At 37.9% G+C, this 15,381-nt stretch overlaps 1 pseudogene; it reads left to right on the plus strand.

Annotated features, from left to right (window-relative positions):
* The first annotated feature begins 217 nt into the window (after positions 1–217).
* Positions 218–721, plus strand: LOC124225574 (mitochondrial inner membrane protease subunit 1-like; annotated as a pseudogene).
* The last annotated feature ends 14,660 nt before the right edge of the window (positions 722–15,381 follow it).

A 15,381-nucleotide genomic window follows, 5' to 3' on the forward strand; every position in this document is an offset into this window, starting at 1 on the left:
TCAAAAAAAGGAGCACCCCTTCTGCCAGGCGAAGGTGAGAAAGGCCCACCTGAGTCCTGGGTGAGAGTGTCCTGGGCTTCTTTGGGGCCAGGAGAATCCTGAAACTATGGATCATCCATATATGCCTTGAGACATGATTTAGATATTTGCTTGTTTTTTACGGAAGCCCTTCAGCTACCCTAAAAGTTGAATGTATTGTAGAACAGACCTTCCGCCAATGGTGGCAGAGTCCACATACAACTCTGCCTCATGGTGTCTGGGAAAAACCTTTCACCTTCTTGGCTGTCCTGTTCAGTATTGCTGTATAGCTCCTTGTGCTTTTGAATATGTTCGTGGTATTGTCGTGTATTCTGGACATTCAATGGGCTTTGCAATTCAAAATTCAGATATTATCTTTGCAGAAAATCTTACTCAACATTTTTATGGTATCCAAAGAGGTGACACTGTGATAACAAAAAGCCCAAGTGATCCAGAATCAAATATTTGTAAATGAGTAGTTTATATGGAGACAAAAATCCTCACCAATTGTCCACCAGATTTCTTTAAAAGCTAAGGTATCATGTTTGGTTAGAAGGTGGTAATCTACAGATTTCTACAGATTCCAGGTGCTATGGACGTATACGGACTAATAAGAGGCGGCATCTTCTTTAAGATTCAGCTTCTGAGTCATATTGGATTTCTACATGACAGCCCTAATGGCCACAGATTTTCTGATGATTAGCGAGCATTTATTCTTTTCACTTGATTATTGTCTCCTGTTCAAGTGAATTTATTATTGCCACCGAAACCATACACTTACCAATAAAATATTTACTATTCAAAAAAATAAAGCAGCACCCCCAAATTTGAGGGGAAAGTCCAAAGAAAGCTAATATGAATCAATTGAAAAACTAATGAGCTAAGCCACATGCTGAGAGTGACCCCCCAAGAAAGACTTTGCAAAGGCATCTTTCTGATTCTCTAGAAGGAGATGAACTGCAATTTATGCAAAATTCTCTATAATCGTTTAAATTCAAGGCATGGTTACAGTGGAATAACTAGTTTCAAATCCTCCTCTTAGAAACAAACAAAATCTTAAAAGTTAAACTACCGGAAACAATTCCTCAGTGGTCAAAGGAAGGTATGTTGTCAACGATCAGAAAGTCATCTGATCACTAAAGTAAAGGTCAAACAGGATCTGAAGATTTCACCAAAAGCCGACTTAGGTTTCCCACCCTGAAAGTGGTGCAGCGTTGCAAGAAGTAAGTAAAGCAAATCTTGAGAAATTTCAGCAGCAATCCCTAATAATGAGGGATGAGGGTGAGGGGTGAGGGTGGACAACGGACGGGACAGAGCCACAGATTCAGAGGCTACGGGGGCAAGGCAGAAAAAAGAAACCCCTGGGCACAGGAGAAAACCTTGTAGCAACTCAGCTTGCTGCTGCTCAGTTCCTCAATCTCAGCACAGATTCATTCTGACACGGAAAAGCACTTTCCTTCCTAAAGTAGGGAAGGAGACAGGACACTCAACACCACTCTGAAAGGGCAAGAAAGACCACGAGAAAGATGAAGACCTCTCCTCACGGAGGCACTTATATTGGAGCTAACTGCAGCGTGTATTGAAGAGAGGCCACCAATGAAACTCTGCCAGCTCCAAATTTTTCCTCATCCCAAATTTTCCCTACCTGGCCACTTCCTCCTGAGGTATTAAAATGCATTCCCAAATTAGAGATAATTTGGGACATTATAGAGGAACAGCCTTCCACAATGACAAGTCACTCTCCCAATTCGATCAGTAAAAGCCCCTGGGAAGATCCCAGAGAAAGCTATACCCATCCTGTGTACTTGGAATAGAGTACCAGGCTGAATGAAAAACTGACAGTAAAAACTCTGGCCTTTGGTGCCATAATTTCAGCATACTTCAGCATAATTTCAGGAAACACAACTTCCGTGACTAACATATAGATTCCCTCCCTTCCTGACCCACTTGTGACCCCAGTTTCCTCCCTGCCCTATCCTGGCTGCTGAATGATCAAACTGATAACATTATCCAACAACATCCAGCACTCCAGGTTATGTATGAGAAAAATTCTTTTTGAAAAAACAGACTGAAGTCAGACATTTTGTCTGCAACATTAAACGCCAGAAGAAAAGGGAATCACATTAATTTTGTGAGTGTGTGACGAAGATTGGCCCTGAGCTAACATCTGTAGCCAATCTTCTTCTTTTTGCTTGAGGAAGAGTGTCCCTGAGCTAACATCTGTGCCAGTCTTCCTCTATTTTGTATGTGGGATGCCACCACAGCATAGCTTGATAAGCAGTGTCAGTGCCCAGGATCCAAACTAAACCCGCAAACCCTGGGTCACCAAAGCAGGGCATGTGAACTCTAACCACCATATCACCAGACCAGCCCTAGGAATCACATTAATTTTTAAGGGAAATAGCCATAACTCATGAGTTCTATAACTCAGTAAAGTGCAGATAACAGAAAAATCTTATCAAATATACAAATCGTCAGAAACTATCCAACCCGCGTACTCAGAAAAATGCCTTGAGGATATGTACCAGTGGTAAAGAGGAGATGCAAATAAAGAAGTCACAGATGGAGACACTGTGGTATGAAAGGCCTGGATACATGAATTAAAACACAACCAAATCTAAAAAACTTGGCAAATAAGTTTATAAAACAAGATACAAATGTAATTCTTGAAAGAAAAGATAATACATTTTGAAAGAATAATATTTTAACAATTCAGCAATTATCTGGAAAAACTCTCCAAGTGTACCAACAAAAACCTGGGAAATGGAAAAAAAATGTTCTCTCTGACAGATTCTTCATCTTAATATGTGGCGATCGTTAGATCCTATTTCATATTTATAACTTGAGAAAGTTTGCACCTAAGAATTTAAAAGAAATCATTAGTGAAACTAAATATTGGCTTTAATCTACAAAATTACTGAAAGAAAATTAAGAAGAAAAACCACAGACGCTAACAAGATAGAGAATAAATGAAACAGAGAGAAGGCAGAAAACATAAAATGAGATAAGAGAAGTAATAAACGTTATAAAAATAAACATAAAGGGAATAATCTCATCTATTAAAAGGGAAGACTTTTAATTGGGTCAAAAAACAAAATCCACTATATGTTGTCTATAAGAGATATACTCAAAATAAAGTGACTCAGAAAAATTAAAATAAAAGGTGGAATGAAGGCATGGTATGCCAATAGTCACTGCAAAAAAACATGGGTTACAATACAAACATCAAAGTAGAAATCAAGGAAAAAAGCATTAAATATAATAAAGGGTCACTTCTGTTAAGAAGTGAAAATTCACAATGAATATTATCTATCATAAATGTGTCAAATAACATGCCATAATATATATAGTTTAAAAGCTTAAAAATAAATTATTATAGATGTGAATAAATTAACATAATTATTGCATTCCTAAAAGATTAGGTAGATAAAAATAATAAAGAATAAAATCATTTTAATATCTTTATAAATTTAATATCAGATTTACAGGGTATACCTCCTTTTCAAGCTGCCATGGAATATTTGTAAAATCTAATCATATATTAGGTAGCAACACAGGTCTCAATAATTTCAAACTGTTGAAACGATACAGACCATATCTGACAACAATGCAAAAAAAATTAGAAATAATCATTAAAAAAAACAAAAAGAATCTTCAATTAATTGGAAATTTTTTAAAAGAAGGAAGGAAAGGAGGGAGAGAGGGAGTCAGGGAGGGAGAGAGAGAAGGACAGTATGAGGGAAAAAGAAAGAACACTTGTTTAAGTAACTCGGGTCAAAGAGAAAATAAAAACTACAATTGCAGAGTATTTGGATATTAATTATAATGGAATATTATATATGAAAACTTATTAGATACAATTCTAAGTCAATTCTCACTTGTTCAATTTGTCTCATTTTGTTCTCACTAAGTCAATAACCTTGCTTGTTTTCCTTCCTTACCAGGCCCGTTCTCGTCTCATCATTTTTCCTTTTTTATTCATCTTGAATGTCTTGCTGACTTTCTTCTCTTTGAAGGAACATGCCAAGAAAAGAAAAAGATAAAAAAAATGTGCAGCTAAAATGAGGTTCAAATTGCAGGAGGAATTTTTTAGCATAGAAGGAATTGATCATGTCAATCATTGCAGAAGGCTTCTTCATGAGCCTCCAGGTTGGTGATGAAATAAGATGAAGTTTATGGTCTGAATAGTTACAGCTCTGAAATTACCCTGAACAAGCCTCAGTGCATACAGAAGCTCCTCATTTCCTAATGCGTAACTGACTTTGGAGGCAGCCAAGGATTGTTTCAATCAATGTAATAACATGTAATAACTCTTATAGAACATTCACTATGTGAAGCACTTTTTATGTATTAATTCATTCAATCTTCACAACAAACTGATAACACAATACATTGCCCCAATGTTAGCTTCTTTCCAAGTGTTGAATTAATTTATTGCTTAAATATTTTATTCTCTGCCCTCCCCACTTCCAGTTTATAAAAGTGAGTAGTCTTTTTCTAATCTGGTAACCAAATAATCACCCAGAGAAGCATGTCGGAAAATCAGAAGGCCCTTTATTGTTCCAGAACATGTGTGCCCTCTATTTTTCTAATATATCTACCACGTGTCCCTCAGAGGACCATCCCAGCTCGCTATTAGCTCCTGTCATCTAAAACTATTAGAAAGAATCAAGTTCATTAAAATTGTCTTCTTTGGACTTGAAGAATTCAGTGTCTCCCTTCCAGCTGATGTTCAATGATATTTCTCCCATTTGTGATGACAGAGAATGAACTAGGGTCTTCATATATGTCCAAATAGTAGAACTTTTCCTTTTTAACTCTACACTCACAGGGAGCAAAACCAAATAAATAGAGTCAGTTTATTATTGATGGATTTAAAAGTAGCATCCAGCTCTGGATCCACAGTTGCAACTAACTGAGGAGCAGCTGCAATAATATTTTGAAATGAATATTGTTTTAATATTTTACAGAAAATTATTAAAATTAAAAATTAGATCAGTATAGTTTAGCAATCAAAAATCTTCCTATGAAGCCTCTACAAATTCAGCCTGAGAGGTCATTGCAAATTCTGCTAGCCCTCCAAAGATGATTAGTTTCTTTTGAATAATGCTTAAAGGAAAATAGTCTTTCAGCTTTATGAGTAAGTTAATCTTCTGGGAATTTTTTTCCCCAAACGGGAAATTCCTCTGAAACTGTCATAGTGCAAAACTACAAAAAGAAAGGGAAAAAAATCCTAGGCAAACGAACAAATAAGAAATCAAAATTGATTGGTTCATTCAACTACACTATCCCTTATCATGTCTGGGAAGAGCTACCGTGCGTTAATTTTTTATCAGCTAGAAATGAAGGGGCAATGCTCCTAACAGAAGTTGGAAATGCACATATTTAAGTGCTCAACAAGCCAAGCACTAGCACATCTTGTCAGACACTGGAGTGGATCCAATAAGAAAGACCCTCCAATACTGCTGAAGGGACATTTAGAGACAGAAATAGGCATATCTTGTGGCAACAGTCATTTTATCATCCTTCATACTCCAGTGTCCATTTAATATCAGTAATAAGATTTGTTTGTTAGTACATTAATTCAACATGCATCCTTCATGATTACTTCTATTTATTATTCTTGTTACTAGTAACCGTTATGTTATATTACTGGTTATTATTATTACTATTCCTATTTACTGGTTATTCTTATTATTCCTATTATTATTAGGAAAAGAGTAATTTTCCACTCTCAGAAGGATTGCATCCAAACTAGAAACTATCTTCAGGTTGCTGCCAAGCTTTCTTTCCTACAGTAGGAAGAGTGAGGGGTATGCAGCATTGTCACTATGCTGGGGGCAAAATCAAACTGAAACAGCATCTAAGTGAAACAAAACATAAAAGACACGATATCTTGTGCTTAAGAAGAGAGAGAGTAACCCTGGATTCAATGTACACCATGAAATCATAACCCTAGAACCTAAAAATTTGTCACAAACCAGTGGATCTGGCCTACCTGCCCTCTGAGATGAACTCTGGAAATAAAACTCAGAGCCCATAAGTATGGCGGGAGGATTGAGCGCAAGATAGGCAGTGCTCATCAACTGGAGTTGTGTCTAGTTGGTTTTCTTCTACATCAGATACGTGGTATCTCTGTGGGGCCCATGATAATAGGCTTTTTCCAGAAAATTTTGTAAACATCATAATTGAAATGATTAAATTTATGTGTTGGCTTGGGAGAGTAAGAATACTATGAAAGAAATAATGAAGTGTTAAGATTTTCTTAATAAAAACATTTTGATTGGAACTTCCACTTTTGGCCGTGAGATAGTAACAGGCTCTGGAATTACCCTCTGACCATAATGAGAAAAGTGAACCAAAAAATAACAGTTTCAGATATTGAACAACAGAGAGCACAGCACTGTGTTCTCCTAAAGAAGGGAAACAAATGAGGTGAGCCCTACATTTACCTCAGCTTTGAGCCTGGAGAGAATTTCTAGAGGACAGAGCAGGGAGGGGGAACCCAAGCAGGATCTAGAAATATTGTTGAATTGAGGAGACACTTTGAAGTTTCGGGAGAGTGAGATGGCTGGAATTTATAGGGCAGAACACTAGAGAAGAGAGAGATACATAGAGAAAAAGCAACAGAAATCTGCCTAGGGGTCCGCTTGAATTGTGGACTGAACACTTATCTCCACATGCGTAGGATGAAACGCCACAAAGCCAGGAAAAATTAACTTCTGGGGAAAGAGTAATTACCAGGTAGCTATGAAGCAGGATAAGTCCAAGTTTTACAAGGACTGGGGTTCTTTCAAGTTCCCAATAGCCAGAGTGAAGTGATGCTGATGAATACACTTGACATTCAGTTGAGATCTCAGAGAGAGCACATCTTGCAGTGAGACAAAATTAACCATAACAAAAAGGCCACACTCGACTTTTACCATTGAAGAGTTTAAAAGCAAGCCTTGATGTAAACTTGCATGTAGCTTAATTGCATGCTAGGACAAAGTCCAACACTGTTTAAAGAAATATCACCAAATCCAGCACACAACAACGTAAAATTCACTGTGTTCATCATCCAAAAAAATTACTAGAATAAACATAAGAAGATACAGGAAAATGTGATTCACAATGAGGAGAAAATAAGTCAATAGAAATATACTAAGAAATAACAGAGATGATGGAAATAGCAGGCCAGAATATTAAAACAGCTATTATAAATATTTTTAATATGCTTAAGGATCTAAAGGAAAGCTTGAACATATGAGGAGACAAATGGAAGATATGAAAAAGAACCCAATGGAACTCCTAGGGATGAAAAATAAAATACCTAAAATGAAATTTCCGCTGGATGGGATTTTTATTTTTTTAAAGATTGGCACCTGAGCTAACATCTGTTGCCAATCTTCTTTTTTTTTCCTTCTTCTTCTTCTTTTTCTTCTCTCCAAACCCCCCCCCCCCCAGTACATAGTTGTATATTCCAGTTGTGAGTGCCTCTGGTTGAGCTATGTGGGACACCACCTCAGCATAGTTTGATGAGCAGTGCCATGTCTGCACACAGGATCCGAACCAGTGAAACCCTGGGCCGCTGAAGCAGAGCATGCAAACTTAACCACTCCGCCACAGGGCCAGCCCTGGGATGGGATTAACATCAAATTCGATACTGCAGAAGGAAAGATTAGTGAACTTGATGATGTAGCAAAAATCTATCCAAAATGAAACAAAGAAAAAAGACTGAGGGGGAAAAAAATCAAACCTAAGGGAAAATATCAAGAAGTCTAATATATATATGTATTTGAAGAAATAATGGCCAAAAATTTTCCAAATTTGTTGAAAACTATGAATGTATATATACCAGCATTTCAACCAATAAGCAGCAAGCAAGATCAACACACACACACACACACACACACACACACGCACACAAAAGAAAACACCAAGGCACAACATAATCAAACGGATGAAAACCAACATCTGCGAAGGTGTTCTATAGCAGAGATTAGATTTGCTTCCATGCTAAGGTAATAAAATTAAAGTCTTCTCTTCTCCCGAGAGACATTTAAGCATTATAAAAATAACGCTTACTCTGAGTCAGTAGGCAGATTTGTTTCCTGACCAGAAGAATAAGGATAATGTCTCTCTCCACAGGGGAGAATGGACAGGTTTGTTAGCAGTCCCTTTATGATGTTAGAGGTTTCCAGCTGTGACACAGATCCACTGTATGCATAATCATTCACCTGGGCCCTCCTCCACATCACCCCCATAGGTCTTGGGGGGCAAGGAGAATCAATGCAAATGCAAAGCTCATGCTGTGCTGTGAGTAATAAACTCTGAATCCATTTGGGTTCATGTCTCCTCACTGGCCAAGTCCATGGGGAGCAGTCAGTCAGAGCAGCACCTGCAGTAGACACCGTTGCTTACGAACTGCTTGACATAGGCAACGATAGAAAAGACAAATCTAACCTCTAGTGATCGAAAGTAGATCAATACTTGCTTGGGACTGGGGTGGGGAGGATTGACTGGGAAGGAGCATGAGGGAACACTTTGAGGTGGTTGACCATTTTGTCGAAGTTCATCCTACTATAAACTTAAAACATGTGACTTCTGTTGTATGCAAAGTATACTGTAATCAAATTTATTTTAAAAATACTTTGGCCTCACCATATGACTAGTATATGTCTGAGAGGATATGTAAGTGGTAATTCACAAGTCAAAGGCAATATGGCATCACAGAAAGAGCGTTCAACAAAAATTAGTTTGTCACCTTGAATAAGTCAAATAACTTCTCTCTGTCCAAATTATTTAGAAAGGTGAAGTAAAAGCTATATACATCCCAAGTTTTGACTGCACTAAAAAACTGAGATTTGACATACCTACACTGAGCTCTTTGAAAATCAATTTTATTTTAAAACATATAGTTGTATATACTTTTTAATCATCAGTTTGTTTTCAATAAAGGCATTTCTGCTATAAAGTACTTGAAAATCCTTCCTTATAAAATCTTAAAAGAAAATTAAATTTGGGACAAACCACTCAAAATCTGTGCAATAGTCTAATCTGAGCAACAAAAAAAAAACAATAATAATCCCAACAAAAAATATTAGTCCCATTAAAAAGATAATACGTTCCTAATAAACAAAGAAATGCTATTATAAATATGAGAATCTCACCAAAAGGTGAAGTTTTTATGATAAAAGAGGTGAAGAATTGAGGTTTCCAATTAATAGAGAGACAAGAGCAAATACTGAAAGATCAAAAAAAACCACGCAATAAGTACTCCTAAGATAGAGCATATGTCCAAACTGGGGGAGGAATGACAGGATGAGCGGGCAGCACGCACGCTACTGTATTCTCCCACACTTTGCTGTGCTCAGCTCTGGGAGTGGATTTTGCCTTCCGCTGCATTTTTGGTTGCAGTTAATACACTGCGAAACATCGACATCATCAAAGAATGTGACTTTCACTTCATACGGACACTATTCTCCAATTTACCAATCATGTGTGAGCCAATTTGACTCAGAGAAATACGTGTCAGAGAAGCAGAATAGACTGTACTTTTGTTTAATCTTTGAGCACAAAAGTCAATTCCTCAGGAAAACTTTCCCTGACCTCTTGTCCCAGACCAGGGCAGACTCCGCCAGGCACACGTTCTCAGAGCTGGCTGTACTTTTCCTTTATAATATGTACCACACTTTATATCCTTGTGAAATTATTTTCTTACTGTTTGACTCCACCATGAACTGTAAGATGTATTTTCACTCACCACTGTACCCTCAGCACCTGGCTATAGTGCCCGGGCCCAAGAAATATGGATTGACCAAAAGAATTACTTAATTAACTAAATTAATAATTAATTATTATGCCATTAAAGTAAAACTCAGCTATGGCATTTATAAAATTAAAATTTACAATACTATTCTTTTTCCCTATGCCCTTGGTTTTTTTAATTTTTAAAATAAGAAACAAAAAGCTTGGATTATGTATGGATCTACTCTGTTGGTGACAATGACGAAACACAGTGGGAGAAGAGAAGACATGGGAAGAAAGATAATAAGCTTGATGAATAAAAAATCATTCACATTGCAGTTACCAGATCTCTATTATAAAAGATTACAAGTTAGCCTGCTTAGATCAATATAATACCGCCCCCCAACTTCACCTGTCTAATCTATCTCCAGGAATGAATTAAGAATGTCATTGGAAATAGCATTATTACAATTATTTGTTTCCATAAAATTCATTCAGTGATTTACCATCTACTTTATTTCCCACTGTAAATGGCTCTACAGGGTAATTTGTCTCACATTGATTAGGCAATAGCACATATACAGCTAAAAAAGGGATCAATATAATAAATGCTGCTTTATTTTTTTCCCCCTCAGAATGCTATGCCATTACTCTTTCCTCAAAATTCTACAGATTATTGAGTTTGAAATTATCATAGAAGTCACTGAGGAACAAACTAAGGCCCAGAGAAATGAAATATTTTCTTGCTCAAGGTCATACAGTGAATTTTTGGAAGATGTGGGATTAGAATTCAGATTGTCTAAGTCCCACTTCAGTAGTACTGAATGAGTTTTAGCTGATCCTGAATCTTCTCTCTTTCTAGGGATTTCTACATGTCTTCTTTCTTTTTCTTCTTTTTAGAATAAAGTTTTGCTTTAATCTGCTGTAAATCATTAGAGCCTGATAGGAAAATCCAATGCTTTTACTCTGCCGTATTGCAATTTCCCAGATTATTCCATCTGTGTATGAAAGGTGAAAACAGGAAACTCATACACACATGCACACAACAAACAATAGGAATTACAGCCAGGAGGAAAAAACAGTTGATTTGCACATGCAATTTAAAGTAATAATAAACCTAAGGCAAAGCCATGTTTCTATATCCCAAATCTTCTGTCATTCTTAGAGATATGTTGACCTTGTCAACTAGGGATCAATTTTATTGCCTTCAGATGTGGCTTAAGGCTTGGGAGCTCGTCCTAAGTATTTTGCCAAGTGATTGGCAAATTACATCCCAGGAACCACTAAGAGTTCAGGTGGGCTTCAATGTAAGTTTCCAAATTAAAAGTCTCAGAGTAACGTAAACTCAGAACCACACAATTGAAGGGCTCCTTTCAAAAGCAAGACAGTTGGAGCCTCAGTCCCAGGGTAACTTAGAACCTTTCTTTCAGAGATTTATACTCCACAGGGTCCTCACAATAGGATGATAGAAGCAAAGAATGCATTTTAAGATGAGCACTTACTGAGGAGGCAGGATGTCTGGGGGTTACAAGCACAAAACTGAAAATACAAACTCTACCTGTGTTCAAATCCAACTTTATTTCTCATTAGCCTGTCCCCTAAGGCAAGTCATTGAATTTCCTTGTGCTTCAAATGCCATGGCTATGAAGTGGGAGTATTGACAGTATTTAAATCAAGTACTTCACTTATGTCATAGAGTAGTTATAAGGATTAAATTAGTTGATACTTTAAAGCATTTAGAGAAATAGCTGGGACCTCTCATTACTGTATCAGTGTTTGTTCAATAAATAAAATGATTTCCCTGACAGCACTGAGGGAACTTCTTTTAAGGAAGTTCTTTCTCCATAGTTCCTAAAAGTGCAGCCTGTGGTCCTGTTTACTCCTACTGGTGTGATGGTTTGGAAAGAGTGGTCCTTTTTCCATCTCGACATACAAATAAATAGAAGCTTGACATTTAAGGCTGAGAGGCTGCCGCATTGCAGTTAGCCTCCAGGGTCAAAGCTAATCTCTTAAGGAAAAATAAAATAGTAAAATAAAATATCTTAAAAAAAATAAAATAAAAACCAGAAACAATGAAGTCTGCACACAAGACATGAGCTAGGTCCTTGATCGTAGCACTGAGTGGTAATCAGGGCATTAGTTAGTGTCTCCCAAGTCCCTCAGATGTACTTTTAATAAAAGGTAGATTGTAATCGTTGCCTCACGGACAACCAAGCTAATTCAGAGAAGGTAACCTGAATGCTTCTATAAAATAGGTCAATGGCGATGGGCAAGTAGTTGACATTCAATGAACAAATAAATAATAACAAATATACACTGTGCAACATTTTATGCTTATATACTTATATACAATATATACAGTGTCAAGCAGTTTTCTAGTTGCTTTACAATAATTCTATGAGGTTATTACTGATTTTATCTCCACTTTAATGACGAGGAGTATCAGGCACAGAGAGGTTTAAAGTTTTTTCTAAGGTCTCATATGAGCAAATGTTGGAGCTGGGATTCAAACCTACACTCTGGAGTCCACCCACTGAGTAATTATGCCAAGAATGAGTTTAGGACACAATTCAGACAGACAATATGACAGCCATGGGAGTATGCAGCTCAGATCTCCATTCAGTTGCGAGGAGTTCAATAACTGCTGGCTCCAGCTATTTCAGGACCCACAGATTTTTTTCTTTTTAAGATTTTATTTTTTTCCTTTTTCTCCCCAAAGCCCCCCGGTACATAGTTGCATATTCTTAGTTGTGGGTCCTTCTAGTTGTGGCATGTGGGACACCACCTCAGCGTAGCTTGATGAGCTGTGCCATGCCCGCGCCCAGGTTTCGAACTGACAAAACACTGGGCCGCCTGCAGCGGAGCGCGAGAACTTAACCACTCGGCCACGGGGCCAGCCCCAACACACAGATTTTGAACGAAGGCTACACTCCTCCTGGGCAGTCCTCCACCAAAGACCACGAGAAGAGGATACTAGGGCCTGGCTGCTTTTGCTTAAAGCAAGACTCCTCTAATAGGCAGTCTTTGCTCTGGCGCTCCCTGTTGGGTTGGCAGAAACTGTCAGATCTGCACAGTGGCCTGTGGCTCTCCCTGCTCAAGTTTGCCTCCTCTCCCTTTTTGCTTTCACAGGTATTACCCGCAATAAACTTCTTGCACTACTAATTCTGTCTCAGCATCTACTTCCCAGAGAAAAGATCTGGTATTCCCAGTCAAACATTGGCTGAAATCTCACCAGTAGGAAAGGGGTATGAAAACTTTAGTAACAAAAATCTGAACTGAAGGAGGGGCCAGCCCAGTGGTGTACTGGTAAAGTTTGCATATTCTGCTTCAGCACCCCCTGGTTCATGGGTTCAGATCCCGGATGTGGACCTAGCACTGCTTGCCAAGCCATGCTGTGGTGGCCTCCCACATGAAGTAGAGGAAGATTGGCACAGATATTAGCTCAGAGACAATCTTTCTCACACGTACACACACACACACACAAACTGAACTGAAGGTGATGAGCACAGACCCAACACGTCAAAATTGTCTGGCTAGATGTGTGTCAAGCACAAGCAGGATGTTGAACTGCTTGTACTCTCACTGTAACGCAAAAGCATTGGCCGCAAATTGCTTTGCCACTTCACTGGCAAAGCTTTCATCTTCACTCAAGTACTGATTTTAATCTTATGCTAAGGTACCAGCTTTCCATTTGTCATTTCAACACCAGTAAGAGGATGAAATCTGACTTAATTGCAGAATACTGACATTTTGGCAGATGCAAATGCTTCCTACTCCCCCAGTGTTACATGGAAGAGAATCCAATGTCTTGTGCCTCACAAAATTCCACAACTGAGGTGACTTCTTCCCATTTAAGAGGCAGACATTTTGCCATTTCAAAAGGCCACTAAACTTTTATTTCAAGTCCAAATTAGGTCCTTTATTGATTAATTTCCTAGTAAAAATTATAGAATCATATTTTAGCAAAGAGAGGAAGATGGGAACACATTCAGATTTCTCTACCACAAATTCAGCCTCCTGGAAATAAAGATAGATAGCACATTATGGTAAAAAATTAAAAGGCAGGAGATTACTTATAATTTTTTTAATTGTATAAATAAAGGATCCTTTGGGAAGAGATGTTGTAGAAGTACTTATATGGTATATAGGCATACTGCCACGTACGATGGTAGTATTAGTTAGGGTTATTCAGTTGTAAGCAATAGATAGCAACTCCAGCTAACTTAAGCCAAAGGGATGTCTTAGGAGGATGTGAGATTCTCAGAAAGAATGGAAGGCTAGAAAGCAGAAACTGAAACAATGGAACTACATACAAAGAACAGTATGACCAAGGAGCCTTGCTGGGGTGGGATGGAAATCCAGCTCCTTTCATCGTCATCGTCCTTCTGTTCAAGATTTAAATTCCAGGCAGAGAAGAGCAGACCGACCTAGCCTGTGTCATTACCTAGTCCTTGAGGAGAAGTAAACAGGACCCCAGATTACAATCACAGCAGATAATATCCTTTGGGGAAGAGATAATTCCTAAAAAGGAAATAATGTTTCTTTTTAAAAAAAAGAAAGAAAGAGAGAGAGAAAGAAAGAAAAAGGGAGGGAAAGAAGGAAGGGAGGGAGGAAGGAAGGAAGGAAGCAAGCAAGCAAGCAAGCAAGCAAACAAGCAAGCAAGGAAGGAAGCTGAACAGCCAAATAACTTTAACTGTTTAATAGCTTATGTCACTCTTCTCAATTAGTACTAGTGCACACATTCAGTAAAATTGTGATGACTTCTATCTCTTGAAGCTAATCAGCCTTCAGTGGAAGGCATACAACACAAATAAGGAGATTAATTTCAAACACTGTCCTGTATGTATCTTGTGGCTTGTTTGGCGGCCTCTTAGAGTATCATGCATAACTCTGTGGGTACACATACGATAGTTTCTGAAGGACAGTCAAATATTTAGAAAGAAGACGTTTTTAAAAAATATTTAGAACTGTCTGAGAATGGAATGGACTTCGTAGTATTGGATCAGTTCTTTGAGAGCGAAGCAGATAAATCAGAGTATCTTTTGAGGAGGGGACCAAGATGGTGAGAGAACCATCCTGATAAAACCATATGATAAAAATCATATGAAGAACTGTTGAAGGAATTAGGAATATTTAATCAGGAGAAAAAGGTCTCAGGAGGAATAGGTTAGCTGCCATCACATATTTGCCATGTGTTGATGATCTTAGAGTCACTATCTTCCCAAGGATTAGATTTGGAAACAATGGAGTTCAAAACCAAGCAGTGGATTCAGAATAAACGAGGGGAGATTGGGTCAACCTTCACCGGAAGTCAAATGCTAAAAGAATTCCTATTGTAAAGAAACAGAACAAGGAAAAAGTTAGAGCTGGGGTTAGGAAATTATATAAAAAGAGAATTGAGCTTGATATAATAATAGTAACAAAAATACTGGGTTTATTTAGCACATACTATCTACTAGGCACTATGTTCTACTCCTTAAATATCACTACATCTCAAACTTTCAAACCCTAGGATCCTTAATGACAGAAGGAATAGAATGCTTACCTTCAGATCCCAGGCGGTAAGACAAAAAGAATCCACGCCAGTGGTAAGATTGTTGGGGCTTCTCACGTTTTCCATTAAAAGCCCACAGG

Source organism: Equus quagga, chromosome 14, assembly GCF_021613505.1.
Source record: "Equus quagga isolate Etosha38 chromosome 14, UCLA_HA_Equagga_1.0, whole genome shotgun sequence".
Taxonomy (NCBI): Eukaryota; Metazoa; Chordata; class Mammalia; order Perissodactyla; family Equidae; genus Equus; species Equus quagga.